We start from the raw sequence: 9,087 nt of genomic DNA, 5'->3' as shown, positions 1-9,087 counted from the left end.
ATTAATATTTTAAGTGTTCTCTATCATAATTACTCAACTCTGTCGTGTAGTGAGAAAGAAGCCATAGACAATACTTCAAGGAATGAGCTTGGCTGTGTTCCAACAAAACTTTATTTTTGGACACTGAAATTTTAATTTGATATAATTTTAGATATCATGAAATATTCTTTTAACTTTTTTTTAAATTTTATTTTGGCTGTGCTGCCCAGCATGCAGGATCTTAGTTCCCCAACCAGGGGTTGAACTCACGCTCCCTGCATTGGTAGTGCGGAGTCTTAACCACTGGACCACCAGGGAAGTCCCGTTAACTTTTTTTCAATCATTTAAACATGTAAAAAACTTTTTTTTTTTTTTCACTTTCCAGAGGTACAGAAACAGCCTATAGGCCATAGTTTGCTGACCCCTGCTTTAGAGGTATTTTCTTGAGGCAGAGTGAACAAGATTTAATTGGGGGTAATGACCATGTATAGTCTGTACTCCTCCAATCTAGAATACTTTCCGAAGATAAAGGGGGCACCGTTAATTACACTGGGAGAATAGGAGTAAAATTAGACTGTCCTAAGCCAACCTCAAGTGGTCATCCTAAGGTTAATGGTTAAGAGAAGTCAAAATTGCTTCAGGACCTGGTAAAAGGAAATGGAAGTGGCAATAATGGAAACAGGGAGCTTGGGAAGACACTGGTTTTAGGGAGAAGATGGCTGTAGCAGTCCCAGGTGTCATATGGTTGGGACAACATCGACAGGCAGGAAGAAACCACCCCAGAGGCTTCATAGCTGGCCACTCCTTATATCTTATTTACCAGAATTGGGTTGCTAGCTAGTCCCTAAAACAGTGACTGACAAGGAGCATGGGATTACCATGATTGGTTAGTGTTTATCTGGCTTTTGACAGTTATTATACAGGACTGTGGCATGCGTTGCTGGTCATTTAGCATCTCTGGTGCCTTCCTACTAAATTTAATAGCAACCCAAGGCATTGTGACACCAAAAAAAGAAAAAAAAAAAAAACCCTCTTCCCCTCCATCCCACACACACTCCCTAGAGAAATGATGCTGGTTAAGAACCACTGGCTTAGACCAGTTGGGATTTACCTTGGTACTGAATTATGTGTGTATAGTTTTCTTTTTCCTGATTGGTTTGGGGGGAAGAGAGGAACTAAGCAGTATTGAAGTTCTGTTGTCAGGGAAGTAGGGTGGGAAATGGTGGGTAGGTAATTAACATTCTGCCATGAGAATTAAACATTTTCTTTCTTTTTTTTTTTTTTTTTTGCAGTACGCGGGCCTCTCACTGTTGTGGCCTCTCCCACTGTGGAGCACAGGCTCCGGACGCGCAGGCTCAGCGGCCATGGCTTACGGACCCAGTAAACATTTTCTTTTATATCCTTGATAAAATAAGCATCTCAACTTCACACTTGAAGCCCCCCCACTCCCCACAGGAGAAATCTCTCCCAGTAGGATACTCTTTTTTTGAATACTGTAGTAACTTTCAGACTGGTGGCCTGCTCTGTCTTTCCCTCCTTCATTACTACATGAAGGGACTAGTCCTGTATACTGATTTCCTTTACTCAGATACCTATCTCCAGTGGTCCTCAGCTATCTCAGAAACTCAGTTGGAACTCAAAGGCCTCCATAAATCCACAGATGACTTCCCAGCCTTTCCCTTACAAATGTAATCTGCTGCTTACTGATTGACTTGTCATCTCTATGGAAGATGTACCTCTCTAGGCCTGACCCCTCTCTGGAGGTATCCACACTACCCAACAAATTTTTCCATTTCTTTTTTTTTTAAATAAATTTATTTTATTTATTTTTGGCTGCGTGGGGTCTTCGTTGCTGCATGCGGGCTTTCTCTAGTTTCAGCGAGCAGGGGCTACTCTTCGTCGCGGTGCGCGGACCTCTCATTACAGTGGCTTCTCATTGCAGAGCACGGGCTCTAGAGCGTAGGCTCAGTAGTTGTGGTGTGTGGGGGCTTAGTTGCTCTGTGGCATGTGGGATCTTCCCAGACCAGGGCTCAAACCCGTGTCCCCTGCTTTGGCAGGCGGATTCCTAACCACTGTGCCACCAGGAAAGTCCCTACGGTGGCTTCTTTTGTTGTGGAGCACGGGCTCTAGGCACACAGGCTTCAGCACTCGTGGCTCGCAGGCTCTAGAGCCCAGGCTCAGTAGTTGTGGTGCACGGGCTTAGTTGCTCCACAGCATGTGGGATCTTCCCGGACCAGGGCTCGAACCCGTGTCCCCTACATTGGCAGGCGGATTCTTAACCACTGCACCACCAGGGAAGCCCTCTTTTCCATTTCTTTTCTCACGTAGCCAACTTGCATTTCCCTCCTTTCAACTTAGCATGGCCATTGAAGTGTGATTGAAGTGATCTGTGTCACTTGCGAGCAAAAGCTTTAAGAACCCGTGCACAGTTTCTCATGCTCTTTCCTTCTGGCATGGTGACGGAAAGTTTTAGTTACCTATTGCTGCATAACAAACTATCCCAAATCTTAGTGACTTAAAAGCGTAACCATTTTATTATCGTCAATGGTTTTGTGGGTTGAATGGGCTCATGGGCAGTTGTCTAATCTTGCTTGGTGTCTCTCATGTGGTTCCAGCCAGGTATTGTTGGACGGGAGTAATCTGGAGGCTCGATGGGGATGCTAGAATGGCTGAGCCTTTCTTTTTCCAGTGTTATTGCAGGGCCTCAGTTTAAATGGCTTCTCCTGCAGAGTAGCCTGACTTCTTACATGGTGGCTCAGGACTCTTTAAAAAGCAAAAGCTTCCAGGTGTTTGTAAGGCTTAGTCTTGGAAATAACACATTCTATTGGTTAAAGCAGTCACATGGGCAACTCAGTTTCAAGGGGAGGGTAAATAAACTCCACCTCTTGATGGGGATTGGGGGGAAGAGTGACAACTTGTGGCCTTATTTAATCTACCACCACAACAATATTCCACATGGTGGCTGCTTCCATCAGCCAGGGTCCTAGGGTCAGTACAAAGTGGAAAAGACTCCTTAGCTAATACACATGGTTGTATGAGTGAGAAATACGTTTCTGCTGTTCTAAGTCGCTGAGATATTTGTGGTTGTTTGGTAGCAAATAAAGCCTGATCGATAGTAATACAAAAATTGGTACTGGAAGTAGGGCACTGCTGTAACAGAAACCTAAAATATACGGCATTGACATATATGACTATGTTACAAATGTTAGTGGTTGGTTGTTAGGCAGCATCCAGCTCTGATTCACTTAGGAATCTCTCAGCAAATGTAGCTTAGAAATTTGAGCTCAATAAATATTTCTTAAATAAGATAGACTGTTTCTTGTAATTCTGTTCTATTTCTCTATTTTAGGGGAAAACACTTCTTTCCCACATCAGATGTTTCTTAAAGTATGGAGGGGGTGCCACTAACATAACACTCGATACCTCATTCCAGCGCTTCTAACAAGTTTCCTGATGTGTAAGTTTGGCGTGTGCAGCCCACCTTCTTCCTCTCTCCTTTCTCATGGGAGCCAGGCCGCCCACAGAAAGTATGCTTTCTACTCTGCTGCTTCATACCACAAGTTTCACAGGGGTCTGCCCATGCCAGGGGGGCCTGCCCAGGACAAGGGAGGCTTGGGGTAAGCTTAACAGGATAGGCGCTCTGGGGGAAGGGGAGCTTCAGGCTTGGGAGCTAAGCTCACTGCCATGGAGTGAAAAAACCTGTTGTTTGAACTTTAATCCACAAGCGCAAGAGTGTTAACAAGTTGGAAGTTAATAATTTTGGACTTTAACATGAAGTCGGTACTGATTACTTTGGGCTGTAATTCAGAAGAATAAGATAATGTAATGTCTGAACTTTTCATTTCGTGCTGGAAAATTCATATTGGAAAGGGGTCATAATCAGATTGAGGATGTCTTTTTGGCTTTTAGTTTTTAGAGTATTTTTATGTTATCATTTGATCTTCTTTTAGAACTTCTGGTAATGTTGAACAAGGTAGTGAGACATAATTTGAGGTGGCAATAGAACAGGTTGTGAATTTTAGCCTTGCGTACAGAATAGCATGGGAGCTGATTTAATTGATGTATTGTTCTGACCCATTCAGGGCATTCTGGGAACAACACCTACCCTTTACCAGTGGCCCCACGAGATTCCACAAAAGAGCTGAAATCAGTATTGAAGTGACCTTATGAAGATGGGAGCAGGACTACGCTAACTGACTGCTGACTTCTTACCCAAGGGGGTAACCATGTCCTAAGGTGATCTCAGTGGGTAAGCTGAAAGGGTCAAAGCAATGGTCTTCATACATTTTTACTGACATACACCCAAAATAATTTTTAGGTTCACATGTAAAATTTTTTGTCCTTAGTTGCAAAAGATGTAATTTCTGGTGTAATCTAAATATGAATATTTTAAAGTGTAAAGGGTTATAGCACTTAAAAATGCATTTAGTGAAATTAAATCCCATAGAAATTGAATACTCACCATCATCCATATTTACAGAAATTTTACATTACTCTTTTTTTCTCTTTGAATTTGTGTTTTTATTCTACTTCCCCACAGAAGTCTTAAAAATATATTTTATGCTCAAATGTATTTTATTGCTCACCCTATCAGTCTTTGTGGCAGTCAAAAAATTGTTTATAATTTTAAAAAATTTCTACCACCAAAAGGTTCTAAATGCCAAACATTTCTTTTGGATTGAGTTATTTTTACAATTATTAGTAGTAATACATAATTAATCTTAAGTACATTACAAATTTTTCCAAATAATTACTAAAGAGAACTAAAATTTTCCTGGAAATATGTCTCTTAATGAAATGGATGAAGCTCCTCCTCTCCAGTTAGTTCATGGATGTAATTTCCTGCTAGGACACAATAAGAAAACAAGTTGGGGGACTATTAGGTGCAGGGCTTACAAAAGATGAATAAATGATGTTCAATGCATTATTTACAATAGAAAATTATATATCTAAATCTAAGTGTATTACATAAAAGATAGGAATGAATAATGAGGTGAGAAGTGGTTAACAAATAATAAGCAGAAGTGTTTGGGTAAGAAAACAAGTATAGACTTACTATATTCAATAATCTTCAGGTAAAAACTAGTGAAAATATTTTCTCCCATGAGTCTGAATAATTGTTCAAAAAGCACTACAAAACATTAATGTATCTGTGATATATGTTCCTTTTACATGTAATGTAATGATGATCTGTTAGAAGGAAATTTGGAATTTTTTTAACATCCTTTTCCTTGAAATCATCTGAAACATGCAGTTGAGACACAGGAGGATGGCACCAAGTTCTCTCTCATTACTGAGCAGATGTGCCTTGTAACTGGTATTTCCCAGAATGTTTTCTACATATCTTCCATTTTTGAATTCTGAGAGAGATATCTGGAGCATGAAACTTTGCTGTGGGTTTGTTACCCACAGGAAATAGGGCTCAACCTCCTTCAGTATTTCTGTTTGCTATCTCAACAGTATTGTTTGACACCATCAGGAAATGGAAGAGGAAATGGCATTAGACAAAAATGATCGTAACTCTTGCCACCCTGCTCTACAATTATCTGAACTCAGAACACTCCCGCACAGACCAAAATACCCAATTTCTAGCACCATGCTTTTCTCTTAATAGAAATATATTTAAGATAAGGAAAGCCAGGAAATCCTCCTGCTACTTATAATGCATTGATTAAATTAAATATTGACATCACTATTTAGAATTGTTCCTTTGTACGGTACCTTAGAGGCTTTTTGCACATGGGAGCAAATTGTCATAGTAATATCTGGGATGGGTGAGAGGATGCCTGTCTTTTATAAGTGAGAAAAGACTGATTTTAAAATAGAATTGGAAAAATTGAATTGTTGTGAAATCTCAACCTCAGTCATATTTTAGGCAGCTCAGCTTTAGGAAGGAGTAGGTGAAAGTTGAATAAATGGAATTGATTTCCTTAAAATTATCTGTGCTTGTATTCCTCTTGGAAAGTAGAATCCCAGGGTAGATTTATTCCAGTTTGGAGATTACTAGGTTAAGAGAATAAAATTATGTGGGGAATGTGGTGTAAGTTGCAGGGGGTTTTATTAACATTCCTGGTGTCTTGGGCCAGCCTTTCCTCTTCCCCATTGAGTAAGATACTACATAGTGAGAAGCTGCATGAGAAAGCTCAGCCCTTTGGCCAGTCTTACCCTTGGGGCCAGGCTGCCATCAGGAATCATGACTTCTAGTCTATTCCTTTATGCTGCAGAATTTACAGGGACAAGTCTTTGGAGTAGGTGGAGGGGAGAGTTTCTGTAATCCCGTTCTGCCAGTCAGCAACCCAGTGGTAAGTCTACCTTGTCCTAGGGTTCAGCGTTGGGAGGCCCACTGGCGCCATCTCGCCTCCAGCGTCAGCTTTATCAGGAAGAACGACAGTTCTCAGCTGTCTACTCTTTTTCCTGTTTTTCAGTTGGCTCACAACTTGGTAGGAAGAGGGATGTGGTTTACTGAGTCCCCTAAACGTTCTCAGTCCTAAACAGTGCTGTGCATATTAACACCACAAATACTACTGTGAATTTTCCTATGTTTTTTTAGCCATGAAATTACATTCAATCCTACCTGTTATTTTTCTAATAATATTTTGTGTATATTTCATAGATTTGTACATACTAATGAGTGTAGTTTGTTTTCAAAATGTTATTTTCTAAAGGACTGTTACTGGGCAGTATATGAAACATCAGAATAGTTAAGTTCAGGAGAAAGAGAATTGCTCTGTAGCCTTAAACAGCTAGTTCTTCAAGACACATTGTTGCCAGAGTTTCATAGAAGGTGAATGAATACATTAGGGGTTGATTGTAAGGAGATTAGGCGTGCCATTCTGTTTCTTCCTGTACTGTAAGTTACTTGGCCTGCTAAGCCTTTTAACATTCATAAAACAATGATATAAAATATGGCCCTCATATGAGACAATAAGATTATAAAGCACGAATCTTTGTTTTGTAAGCAACTTGGGTCTTTAGAAAATGAGCTGCTTTTTAGATTACAAAAAAAAAAATCAGGAGCTTAAAGCTTCAGTTTAATGAAGAATAAACTGTTCTTGAATCCTCTGTCATAAACTGGCATGCATAATTCAAATATTGTCATACACTAGCGGAAATTTTGACTGGCTTTGACTTTGTTATGGTTACTGAAAGGAGGTTCTCCAGCAGAACAAATTTTTATTGGCAAGCAGGTGCAGGAATTCCTGATGAGAAGAACCAAAAGATCACAACTTTGATTCTTCTTTTTTCTCTTGCCTGCAACATCCAATCGAAGATCAAGTCCTGTTGATCCTGCCTCCAAAATATGATCCCAAATTTGACGGACCACTTCTCACTATGTCTACTGCTACCATCCTGGTACAAGCCATCAGCAGCTCTCATTTAGACCATGACAATAGCCTCTTGTCTGGCTCCTGGGTTTCCACTCTTGCCTTCCTAGAATTCATTCTCAATCATTAGCCATTTAACAATATAAATCAGACTATCACTTTCCTAACTATACTTCCCTAATGTCTTTCCCTTGCAATTAGAATAAAATCCAAGCTCCTCATCATGGCCCTTATGATCTGTTGTACATCTACCCTCTGATTGCTCTTAACTCACATTCCTTGTTCATTATGCTCTAGCCAAATTGGTTTTCTATCTTTCTTTGAATGCACCAAGCTCATTCCTACCTTTGAGGTTTTGCATTTGCTCTTTTTCCAGCCTGGAATTCTCTGCTCCCAGATTTTCTCATGGCTGATTCATTCTCATTACTTAGGTTGCAGCTCAAATGTCCATCCCTCAGAGAAGCCTTTTATCCTGACCACACATCTAAAGAGCTGTCATCCCTTCTCCCCAACTTTAATCATTTCCTATCCTGCTTAATTGTTTTCACAGTATTTAGTACTCCTGAAACTCTCTTATTTTTCACATGTTTATTATTTGGCCCTCTGCTAACCCCCACTAGAATGTGACTCCATGGTGGGTAGGGCTCGTCTGTCTTGTTCCCTGCTATATCCTCAGTGCTTGGAATGAAGGTTGCCATTTAGTGGGGGTTTATTACATATTTGAATGAGTGAATGACTCAAGGTCCAGATGTAGCCAGAGAAGGCCTCCCAAGAGGTCTTTACCTTAGTAATTTACCATAGTTCAGAGTTGTGGCCCTTTTGTTTTAAATGCTCAGATGTCAGCTTTTGCCAGCACATGGAGGTTTTTTTCCTCCAGGGCAGAACTTACGTTAATGAAAGTATAAGACTGTAAAATCCCTATACTAATTTATTAGTTTTCAGTGAGCAATATAGCTGTCACATGGACCCAGACTCATAGTAATATGATCTGTTGTGGATTTTCTGCCTGTGGGCTAGCACACATAGGATAGGGCATTAAGTGAGAAACTTTTTGGGAAAACATGGAATACAAAAAAGGAGAAAGAGTAAGATGCCTTGTATGTTTCAAGACATTTGTTTATTTAACAAATATTTATAGATTTCTGACTTTGTTTTGTGTTCTGTGCTAGGTACTGAAGAATCAACAAGTAATACTATTAAGTACCAGCAGTTTAGTCGGAGAGGCAGACAATAAACTGACAATTACAGATCAATGTCAAAAGTTCTCTTTTTAGGTTCATGCCAGCGTGATGTAGGAGGACCTAGAAGGGAAACTGAGCCTTGGGGGATCAAGGTGAGCTTCCCAGGAGTTAGGATTATTTGAGCTGAACTCTGAAGAGTTAGCCAGGCAGAACAAGGAAAGGTGTGGGGGGCACTGCTGGCAGAAGCTGCAGCCTGAGCAAAGGTCAGCTGGAGAGAGCAGAACCTTCTAAGAACTACAAGTAGTTCAGTAAGGTTGGGGAAAGGTGGAATGAGAAGCCTGGCTATCAGACTCACAGACCTAAGTAGGTCTGGACTTTATCCCTATGAGAGGGAGCTACTGAAAGTTTTTGTTTTGGTGAAGGGGCAGAGTACATCTTTCAGACTGCCCTAGTACAGCCAATACTTTGCATTCCTTTCTTCGAAAGAACTTCCCATGAATATCTGGAGAAAGTCCACGCTCCTCCTCCGAGAACATGCAGTCCTTCCTTTACTACCCCCAGCCTTATACCTGCTATACCTGCTGCCTCCACAGCGCACTCTG

Source organism: Globicephala melas, chromosome 5 (genome assembly GCF_963455315.2).
Source record: "Globicephala melas chromosome 5, mGloMel1.2, whole genome shotgun sequence".
NCBI lineage: Eukaryota > Metazoa > Chordata > Mammalia > Artiodactyla > Delphinidae > Globicephala > Globicephala melas.
The sequence above is the reverse complement of the archived record's forward strand: the minus strand, read 5'-3'. Positions refer to the sequence as shown.